Source organism: Carlito syrichta, unplaced genomic scaffold (genome assembly GCF_000164805.1).
Source record: "Carlito syrichta isolate Samal-C Ts95f unplaced genomic scaffold, Tarsius_syrichta-2.0.1 Scaffold315352, whole genome shotgun sequence".
NCBI lineage: Eukaryota > Metazoa > Chordata > Mammalia > Primates > Tarsiidae > Carlito > Carlito syrichta.
In genome coordinates this window covers 87,195-97,652 of record NW_007259448.1, presented here as the reverse complement: position 1 = coordinate 97,652, position 10,458 = coordinate 87,195, and the positions used below count along the sequence as shown (strand labels likewise).

Here is a 10,458-nt window from a genome sequence, read left to right as displayed (position 1 = left end):
CCCATCTCCCCCACACTAGAAAATACTAAACTCATCATTAAACTCATTTTTTTCTGCTTCTATTCTTAGATTTACAAGTATAATGAGAAGAATAATACAAATTTGTCACATCAAAAATTGATGTGGCCCAGATCCCAAGCCCCACGTAGGCTGGGACATCGTGTTCCCTGAGCTATTCCACTATACTGTGTCAGTTTGAATGAAATCTCCATAAGATGGCAGCGGGTGAGGCATGAGGAGCTTGCCTGGCCTAGTTCTACTAGATACTCTTCAGGAATTATATAGAAAAGTTCACATGCAAGTCAACTGGAATCACCAAAAGAAATCTAAACAATTATGAGGTAGTAAACCTGTGTGACTACAAGGTAGTAAAGGAAATGGAATATTATCTTGTAAAATGGAAAGGATAGCTAGATTCTTCAAATACTTGGGAACCTTTGCCGAATTTCATGTGCCTATTACTGCTTCTGCAGTTCTCTAATGACAAGCACAATTATTTATCTCAGGTATGGAAAGGCAAAGCAATAACTCCAAAAAACAGTAACAAAATTTTGAAACCTGCCATTGCTCAGTACATTGTAAAGATGGCTAAACAAAAGATAGCTTGGCAGAGATGGCAAGATGAACTCAACAGAAGAATCACAAAGAAATTATATTTGTTGAAAATACTGTTGATTTAGAGGGCCCACCTTCAAACTTCTACTACAATAACAATGAACACAAAACAGCTTCTGCAATCAGTTTACCAAAGAAGCTACCTTTAGTTATTCATACATACAGATTGCTATTTTAAAAATGTCCTGCTGAAGCTCGAGTTCTTCTGGCTTATAATAAAAGCCAACAAATTAAAATTCCACCTGGTACTCTGATCTATGAATGCAACTCAAGGTTTCAATGTGGACCTGGCTGTCCCAAAAGGATTATACAAAAGGCAGAGTATTCGCTCTGTATCTTTTGAACTAGTCACGGCTGTGGCTAGAGTGTCAAAATCCTTGTGAAGATTTAAAAAGAGTTTTGTCATGGAATATGTTGGAGAGGTAATCACAAGTAAAGAAGCTGAAAGATAGGGGCAGTTCTATTTCAACAGAGGAAACACATATTTCTTTGATCTGGACTATGAATCTCATGAATTCACAGTAGATACAACTTGATATGAAAATGTATCTCATTTTATGAATCAAAGTTGTGTCCCAAATCATCGAGTGTTCAGTGTTTTCATTGATAACCTTTTTTTTTTTCTGAGTTGGAGTCTCACTCTGTCGCCTAGACTGGAGTGCAGTGGCATGCTCCCGGCCACTGCAGCCTTGACCTGCTGGGCTCCAGCAATCCTTCCGCCTCAGCCTTCCAAGTAGCTGGAACTACAGGTGCGCACCACCACGTCCAGCTAATTTTTTTGACTTATTGTAGAGATGAGGTCTCGCCAAGTTGCCCAGGCAGGTCTCGAACCCGCGGGCTCAGGCAATTCACTCACCTCGGCCTCCCAAAGTGCGGGATTACAGGCTGAGCCACCAAGGCCGGCCTTGATAACCTTGATACTCATCTTCCCTAAATAGCACTGTTTTCCACAAGAACCATAAATGCTGGAAAGAGCTGACTTTTGATTATCAAATGAAAAGTTCTGGAGATATATCTCTAGATTCTACTGACCACAACCCAGCGAAAAAGAGGGTCAGAACTGTATGTAAATGTGGAACTGTGACTTGGAGAGGTTACCTCAACTGAATTTTCAAAAAATAGAGCTGATGACAATTGTAGGGTTCCCCCCCAACTAATGTTAACATTTAAAAATAAGTGTTGGACTCTTTTTCTCAGATCAAGATCATACCTATGTTAATTTACAATTCATGCTTCAAAACATTTGCCAAATGCATTACTGATGCCTCTGATGAGAGGGCCACTGGGTCGCATAGACTGATTTGCAGTCTACATACCATATTTAGTGCTTAGAGACCAAACATGGAAGGCAAATGCACACCTAAAAAGTCTATGTGAATAGAGAAATGCTTCCTTCAGCGTTTGAAAAGTGCTAAACTGACAATGTAACAAATGCTGAGAAATCAACCATTCAACTTCCCATATACCTCAAGTTCCCAGAAATAGAGTTAATTCAATTTGGGCAAATCTACAAGTTCTGTTTTTGTTACTATATTATCATTCCTGTTTAACACTCACTGTATTTGTATTTGCAACAAATAGGTGACACTGAATTTCATACTTAACTTTTCACTTTTTCTTTTCTTTCTTTTTTTTTTTGGAGTTGGAGTTTCACTCTGTTGCCCAGGCTGGAGTGCAGTGGCACACTCACGGCCACCCCAGCATCGGCCTGCTGGGCTCTGGTGATCCCTCCACCTCAGCCTTCCAAGTAGCCAGAACTACGGGTGCATGCTACCTCGTCTGACTAATTTTTTATATATTGTAGAGACGAGACCTCTCCAAGTTGCCTGGGCTAGTCTCGAACCCACGGGCTCAGGCAATCCACTTGCCTCGGCCTCCCAAAGTGCTGGGATTACAGGCTGAGCCACCGAGCACGGCCTTCATTTTTTCATTAAAACATTGGCAGCTTAAAAAATAGAATCATGTGAATGCAGCCAGGTGGCTTATGCCTGTAATCCCAGCACTTTGAGAGGTCAAGGCAAGAGGATCACTTGAGCCCACAAGTTTGAGACCAGTCTGGCCAGCATAGCACTTTTTGCCTCTACAAAATTTTTAAAATTAGCTGGGTGTGGTGGTGCCTACCTATAGTCCGTTACTCTGGAGGCTGAGGCAGAAGGATCGCCTGAGCCCAGGAGGTTGAGGTTGCAGTGAACCAAGAATGTGCCACTGCACTCCAGTCTGGGCAACAGATACTCCAACTCAAAAAAAAAAAAAAGGTTGCTGAGGAGAAACTATATGATGTCTCATTTTCTATATTAAGATATTAATGAAATAAATTCTATCATTCAAAATTCATAAATCCTTTTAATAGTAACTAATGTATTAGAGAGGAAATCATATAATAAATTATGTAATTTAAATTTTATATGAGCCAGGCTAGGTGGCTCAGCCTGTAATCCCGCACTTTGGGAGGCTGAGGTGAGTGGATAGCCTGAGCCCAAGGGTTCGAGACCCGCCTGGGCAACTTGACGAGACCTCATCTCTACAATAAATCAAAAATTAGCCAGGCGTGGTAGCGCATGCCTGTATTTCCAGCTACTTGGAAGGCTGAGACAGAAGGATCGCCGGAGCCCAGCAGGTCGAGTCTGCGGTGACCGGGAGTGGCCACTGCACTCCAGTCTGGGCAACAGAGTAAGACTCCAACTCAAAAAAATAAATAAATAAAATAAAATAAATCTTATATGAAATCTTCCAATTTTAAGAAAAATTTTTATGTTTAAGGTGTTACTCTCTATTAATAGTGCTCTAGTAATTATTAGATAAGTACCATTAGAATTCAATGAACAATTATTGTGGGCCTAGTATCTGCTAGGGTCTGATTTACTCATATATAAATACTTTTCACACAGAAGGCCGTAAATGAATGAATGGCCTTGAAGGATGTCATTTATCCATAGTGGGGCTTAGTTTCTCCATCTGCAAAATTAGAAGGAGTAGATATGATATTCTCTAAAGCAGTACCCTGCAATGATGGAAGAAACGTTCCATATCTATGTTCCATATCTATGTTCCATATCTATGTACAATAGCCAGTAGCCACATGTGGCTACCAAGCCCTGAAATGTGGCTAATGCAACTAAGGAATTAAATTTTTAATTTAAATAACCACATGAAGCTAGTACCTACCATACTGCACAGTACAGGTCTGGGACATGATCCTAGGTGAAAACTACATTTTACAGCAAATCTCAGTAATCACATACATGTGGGATTGTATTTAAATATATACAAAAATACCAAAGTTCATAAAATAATACTTCCCTTAATAAGTAAAAAGCACTGATATTTTCTTTCATATTCTACTGAATTTCATCTTTAAAAAGTACTAATCCAACCTACTAACATGATTTCATAAAACTGCTCTAAAGTTCCTTTTGCCACTAAAATATTATCCTATATACTAATGACTGTCCTAAAAAGTATGCATTCAGTATTTATTTTGTAATCTCAATCAAAAGTCACTAATTAGTTTGCAGGTGCCTCAGGTTATATCAGTTTTTACTTTGAAAGCTTTATAATCATTCCTTCATCTCCATGTTAAATCCATATTTTTTTAAAATGGCAAGAACCCCATGCCTTTGAAGGAAGTAGAAAACAAAGGTAACATCTTTCCCTTGTTTTCACACTTCGGAAATAGTAATCAAAAGAAATGGTAAGATGTAGAGAGTAGTGGATGGAAGTGGTGGGGACAGTGTTATGGAAAGAGAGAAAGCTAAATGTTTATTGCCACTGCCTCCTCTAAAATTTCTGATGACTTCTCCTTCCCCTCATTCTTCCAACTTGAGAAAAATCCTATAAATGTTATCTTAACTTCACCTGCCTTACTGGAGAACTATAGAACAAAAATAGTTCCCAAGAGATCATGCGTTACAAACCTTCAACTATAAAATACTTTAAAAACCTTAACAAAACTATCTAGATTTGCTTCTCTAGGCTAATCTTGTTACTTCCTGTCTTGAACTCCTCACTACAGCTAAACTAAATGCAGCTCTATAAAAGGTTCCTACTCTCTCTTACTTGTGGACTTTTGCACATGTTATTCCCTATTTAACTAGCTAACTTCTAATTTTTTAGGTCTTGGCTTAAACATCAGTTACTCAAGGCAATTTTCCCCACTTTAAGATTAAACTTAATTACTCTCATGTATACTTTTCTAGTACCTTCTCCCATCATTACACAGTTCTACTGTACTTTAAATGCCTGTTAATTTATCTCTTTACCCTACTAGATTTTATGGTCTTTAAAGACACGGCTTATATTTTATTTTGCTCACTGCTGTAAAGGTGCTCAATAATTAATAAATGAATGATGAATCTAATTTCACTAGCCTTCCTCAAGCTTAGTGTCATTCCCTATTCTCCCTGCTTGGAGTGTGCCCACCTGTTCTATCACCAGCATGAAATCCTTTTCATAATCTGGTCCTTAACTATCACTATTTCCTCTGGCTTCCTAGAGCCTTTATTGTTAAGACTGTTCATTTGCTATTTAACCTATCACTCTGTTTTTGTTATTTTTGTAATGCAATGATACAGTCTCCTTAGATAAACTGTAAAATCCTTGAAGGCATAACTATGTTTCCCTTGGTACTCCATTATCCAGCACCGTGCTATGTACAAGGCAGACATTAAATATTTGTTGACAAAGAATCAATATTTAAGAAGTAGTTTCTCATGCAAAGCTGACAATACTTTAAAGTGATATTGACGAACAAGTGGTGGCAATTAAACATTTTGTAAATATAGGAAATAGTAAAATATACCAAAGTATAGAATGTACAAATAATTTTTTAAGAACTGTTCTTCAGTGCTAGGTAATAATGTACTCAAATACTAAGAGGCACTGTAAGTTAAGGATAAGTAGCCTTATGGCTTCTCTAATGTGGCCTGTGCCCACAGAATACCACTGTATTTTCAGATCAAAGGACAATCATATCTATATATGAATTCGGGGCGGTCTGTTTTGGAAAGATAAGTATGGTTTCGTCCTATCAAGGAGTACGCCTGTCAACAAAGGAGTTAACTGACGCCACTTGTTTATAGGTAGCTTACTGTCATCTTCCAGTGCCCTCCAAATTGCTAATTCCGAATGAGTAAAATCTGAAGGTAAGTAGGCTGGGAATGGTATCTCTTAACGTCAGAGAAAAACTGTAAATCCTACAAGACTCTAGCCCTCCAAGTGCCCTCTGCCCGGAACCTCCCGCCCCGCTCCTCTTAGCTGTTCCCAAAGGTGTTCTTGACCCCTTCCTCAAGTTACTAACCCTAATTTACTTAATTTGCTGCTGCTCCGAGTTAGCCCTCAGAAACTTTCTTCTTGGTGCTCTCTCTGACCCGAGGTCACGAGAGGAACCTTTTCCGTACAGGTTTCCTTGTCCTTCTCCCTACTCTTCCATGTGAACGGCAGCTCACCCGGTAGATTCGAGCAGCTGCTGAGGCGCCAATCCGACGTGACCTCCACTGTTGACTTGTGCAGCGGACTGAGACTAGAGACCGGATCAGAATCGCCGAGAGCTGGCGCTTTTCGAAAGCAGCCACCGCGGCTGCCCAGCGCCAAGAATGTATCGCGAGCAGCGCCATCTTGGGCAAGGAAAGAGGAACCGAGAGAAGAGGATTGTGGGACACTGGCAGACCAAACTCAGTTACCTTAATCCTCTCTTCCCTCCCGGTCGTCTTCCCAAAGCCGAAACCGGAAATAGCTTCTATTTGAAGGTTCGGATGATTCGGCATAGCCTCTTTTTTCTTCTAGGACCGAGGTTTGATTGTTTTTCTTACACAGACGGGAATATTGGAATAACATTGTCTTTCTTTTCCTAGTGTACCAGGTAAAATACAGGATATCCAGTTAAATTTGAATTTCAAATAAACGACGAATCTTTTTTAGTGCAACTATGTCTCAGATATTGTATCTGTTAAATCTAGCAACGCTATTTTTGCCATCATTCCATTTTCTTACCTCTAACTCAACGCCACGCCCCACTCCATTTTCCCTATGCATATTCTTATCTCCACTCTCCTCTTCACTAACGTCTGTAAAGCGCTTTTACTTTGTTGATTGTTCTCTTTCGCTCAAACCTTGGGTCAGTTTTCCTTTGGTCTGTTGCTCTTGGGACAGATACACACACACACCACAGATATTTTTACTCTGTTAATTTGGCTCTCTTTTTAGTTTCTACAGCATCCCTAATTACTGAAAAACTGCTAGATTTGCTGTAGAGAAGTCCGTGTTTAAAAACAGGTTTATATTCTTTTGTCACCCTTATCAAACAAAATAATATCAAAAAATGTTTACGGTTACGGTTACGGTTACCAGGAAAACCAGGAAAACTGTAAATGTTACCTGAAACCCTGGAGACAATGTAGTTGCAATTTTATATTAATTGCTACAACAATCTCAAATCTTTCACATGAGGCGAATAATTATGAACTGATAAAAAGGCACTGTGGACTAATAAGTCTGATGAAAACAGACAAAAGATGCATAACCCGTGCAGTTATTATAATTGCTTACTTTGTTCTGAGATTCATATTACACTCTCAAGTTCCCAGGGAAGGAAATGCTCGAGCTAGTTATTAAAAAAAAAAAAAAAGATTTCAGGTTGAAGAGGTTAATGGGAATTCCATGTAAAGAAGATGGCATGTTAAAAGCAAGAAAACCTAAGGAAATATATTCAAGCTCAGGAATCTATGGAATGTATGGCAAAGTAGTAGGAGATGACCCTGGGTGAACAGAGACCTGATGGTGAAGGGCCTTTTATTTCATTCTGAGATATTAGTACTTTATCCTGTAGACCTTGAAGGATTTTAATCAAGAGAGTAGCATGATCAGATTTATATGTCCATTAAGCCACTCTGCCTTAAGTGAGAAGGTTGGATTGGAGGGAGTTCAGATTGAAGTCATGAAGTGAATGCTATAGTTCAGTTATAAAATAAAGTCCTGAACCTGGCAGTAGCAGTGGCAGTAGATCGAGTCCGAGGATATTAAGGAGATAAAACTGACAAGATTTAGTGACTAATTGGATGTTTCTAGCTTATTGTCTTATTGACAGTAGATCAGTAATGGTCTTTTTATTAATGATTGTATTATCATCAATAAATATTTATTCAACATCTGATCTGTATTAGACAGCAACAGTCTACATTAGGGAAATCCTAGACCCTATCTATTATTTCTATTATGGCTGAATATAGTCGCTAAATCTTACTACTCAGTTAAGATATTGTCCAGTGATACTCTAATTTTTAAAAATTTAAGAACCCATGCAATGTATATTTTGTGAGTGATTGTCAGATATAATATTATGAAATAATATCTTAATTTTTTTATACTTTCAGAAATACATTATCTTGCTAAATCCTAACAGTTTTCTGAATCCTGTAGGTGTTATTACCTGTCCCTAGTAGAGAAACAGGACCAGAGGCAGGTGGTGATAGAGCCAAAACTAGAACCATGGTATTCTGGCTGCTATTGTACTGTTATATTCACTAGAAGATGTTGCCTACACTCAAATACAAGATTTAACTTACATCTCTTGAGGCCATATAGAGTCACATCTTAAATTGGGAAATACTTCAGGATTCTGAAAAGCCTACACCTGACCCAACAGATGATTTCTCAGAATTCTTGAGAAGTTTTATTATAATTGCCTACAATCATTGACATGGAATAACAGTTATGAAGTCTTAGAATGCAGTCAATATAGTTTTTCCAAAAGTAGTGCTCTGATTTAAAAATGTGAATAACATTGGAATATCCAAGGAGCTACTCTGTAATGAGCTAAAGTGAAGCAAACATTTATTTACCAAATAAGCCAAATTTTTTTTTTCCAGGACAACCAGAAATAGAACATGAAGCATAGTAGGAGTTGCACATTGCTGGGGAACAGCAGCAACAGGTGGACCAACTTGGTCTGCAACAAATTAACAATTATGTGTGTCTGACATAAATTGAAGAGATAGAGGCACACACAATAAAAGCTGCTATAGATAGCTGCTACACTGTAGATCACATGACAGCACTTTATGTATGCAATAATTACACCTAAATGTGTATAGTATTTTGTAATTGACAACATACTTTTTGTACCTTAATCATCACATCAACCCTGGAGGATAGATATTATTTATTAATATTCCAATATTTATGAATACACTGAGGCTGATATTCATTGTGACTGAACAGAGGACACAGAGCAAATGGGATAGAGATCAAATCTAGGTTTTATAACTCAAATACAGTGCTCTTTTCACTTAATTACACCTGAAATGCCAAAGAAACACTTCAGTAATTTAAGAAGGCTGCAGTAGTTTTCTCTCTGTTTCAAAAAATGCCAGAATTTATTCTCACCCCAGGACCTCTCTGGAACATCTTTCCTGTGGTTTTATTTCTTTTTTTTTTTTTTTTTTTTTTTGAGTTGGAGTCTCACTCGGTCGCCCAGACTGGAGTGCAGTGGCTGCTCCCGGCCACTGCAGCCTCGCCTCCTGGGCTCCGGCGATCCTTCCGCCTCAGCCTTCCCAGTAGCCGGAATTACAGGCATGTGCTACCACTCCCGACTGATTTTTTGATTTATTGTAGAGATGAGGTCTCGTCAAGTTGCCCAGGCGGGTCTCGAAACCACGGGCTCAGGCAATCCACTCACCTCAGCCTCCCAAAGGCGCGGGATTACAGACTGAGCCACCGAGCCCGGCTATTTCTATTTTTAACGACTAACTTTTTCTTGTCATTCAAGTCTTAACTCAAATGTCACCTGCTTAGAGAAGCTTTCCAAGAGTACCTTGTCTAAAGAAGCCACTCTCTGTTACATTGCCTTGTGATATTTCCCTTAAAGTCTTTTTATTCAAAATGTGATCCATGAACCACCAACATTGCATTATCTGGGAAGTTATTAGAAATGCAGAATCTCTTCTAGTTATTTTGAACAATACAGGCTGGGCATGATAGCTAACATCTGTATTCCCAGCACTTTGGGAAGCTGAGGTAGGAAGATTGCTTGAGGCCAGGAGTTTGAGACCAGCCTGGGCAACATAATGATACCCTGTCTCTACAAAAAATTTAAAAAAATTTTTTGAACGATGCTATTATTGTTGGCCAGGCATGGTGGCTCACGCCTGTAATCTCAGCACTTTGGGAGGCCAAAGCAGGAAAGTTGCTTGAGCCCAGGAGTTTGAGACCAGCCTGGGCAACATAGCTAGACATCATCTTTACAAAAAAAAAAAAATTAACTGGGCATGGTGGTGCATGCCCGTAGTACCAGCTATACAGGAGACTGAGGCAGAAGGATGATTGCTTGAGCCCAGGAGGTCAAGGCTGCAGTGGTCCCACCACTTCACTCCAGCTTGGGTGACAGAGTGAGACCCTGACTCAAACAAATAAATAAATAAATGATAAGTATAGTCGCTCTACTATACTATCCAATACTAGCTCTTATTCCTTCTAACTGTATGTTTGCACCCATTAGTCAGTTTCTTTTCATCCTCCCTCCCTTCTACCCTTTCCAGCCTCTAATAATCACCATTCTATTCTCTACCTCCATGAAATCCACTTTTTTAGCTCCTACATATGAGTGGGAACATGTGGCATTTGTCTTTCTATGCCTGACTGATTTCACTCTGAGCAGCACTTTTAGAGTGCCCATCACTTTCTGAAACTAACTTCTTTATTTTTCATGTACTTTTAATATTAGGAAATATTTAATAATAACTGAAAATTACAAAGGTAAATGTAATTAACATCATGTACCCACAACCCAGCTTAGTTATAGCTGAACATTTTACCCTATTTGCTATAGTTATTAAAAATAATACTTTAGTT

At 38.9% G+C, this 10,458-nt stretch overlaps 1 pseudogene; it reads left to right on the top strand.

Annotated features, from left to right (window-relative positions):
- Positions 1–247: 247 nt before the first annotated feature.
- Positions 248–1,722, top strand: LOC103275164 (annotated as a pseudogene).
- The last annotated feature ends 8,736 nt before the right edge of the window (positions 1,723–10,458 follow it).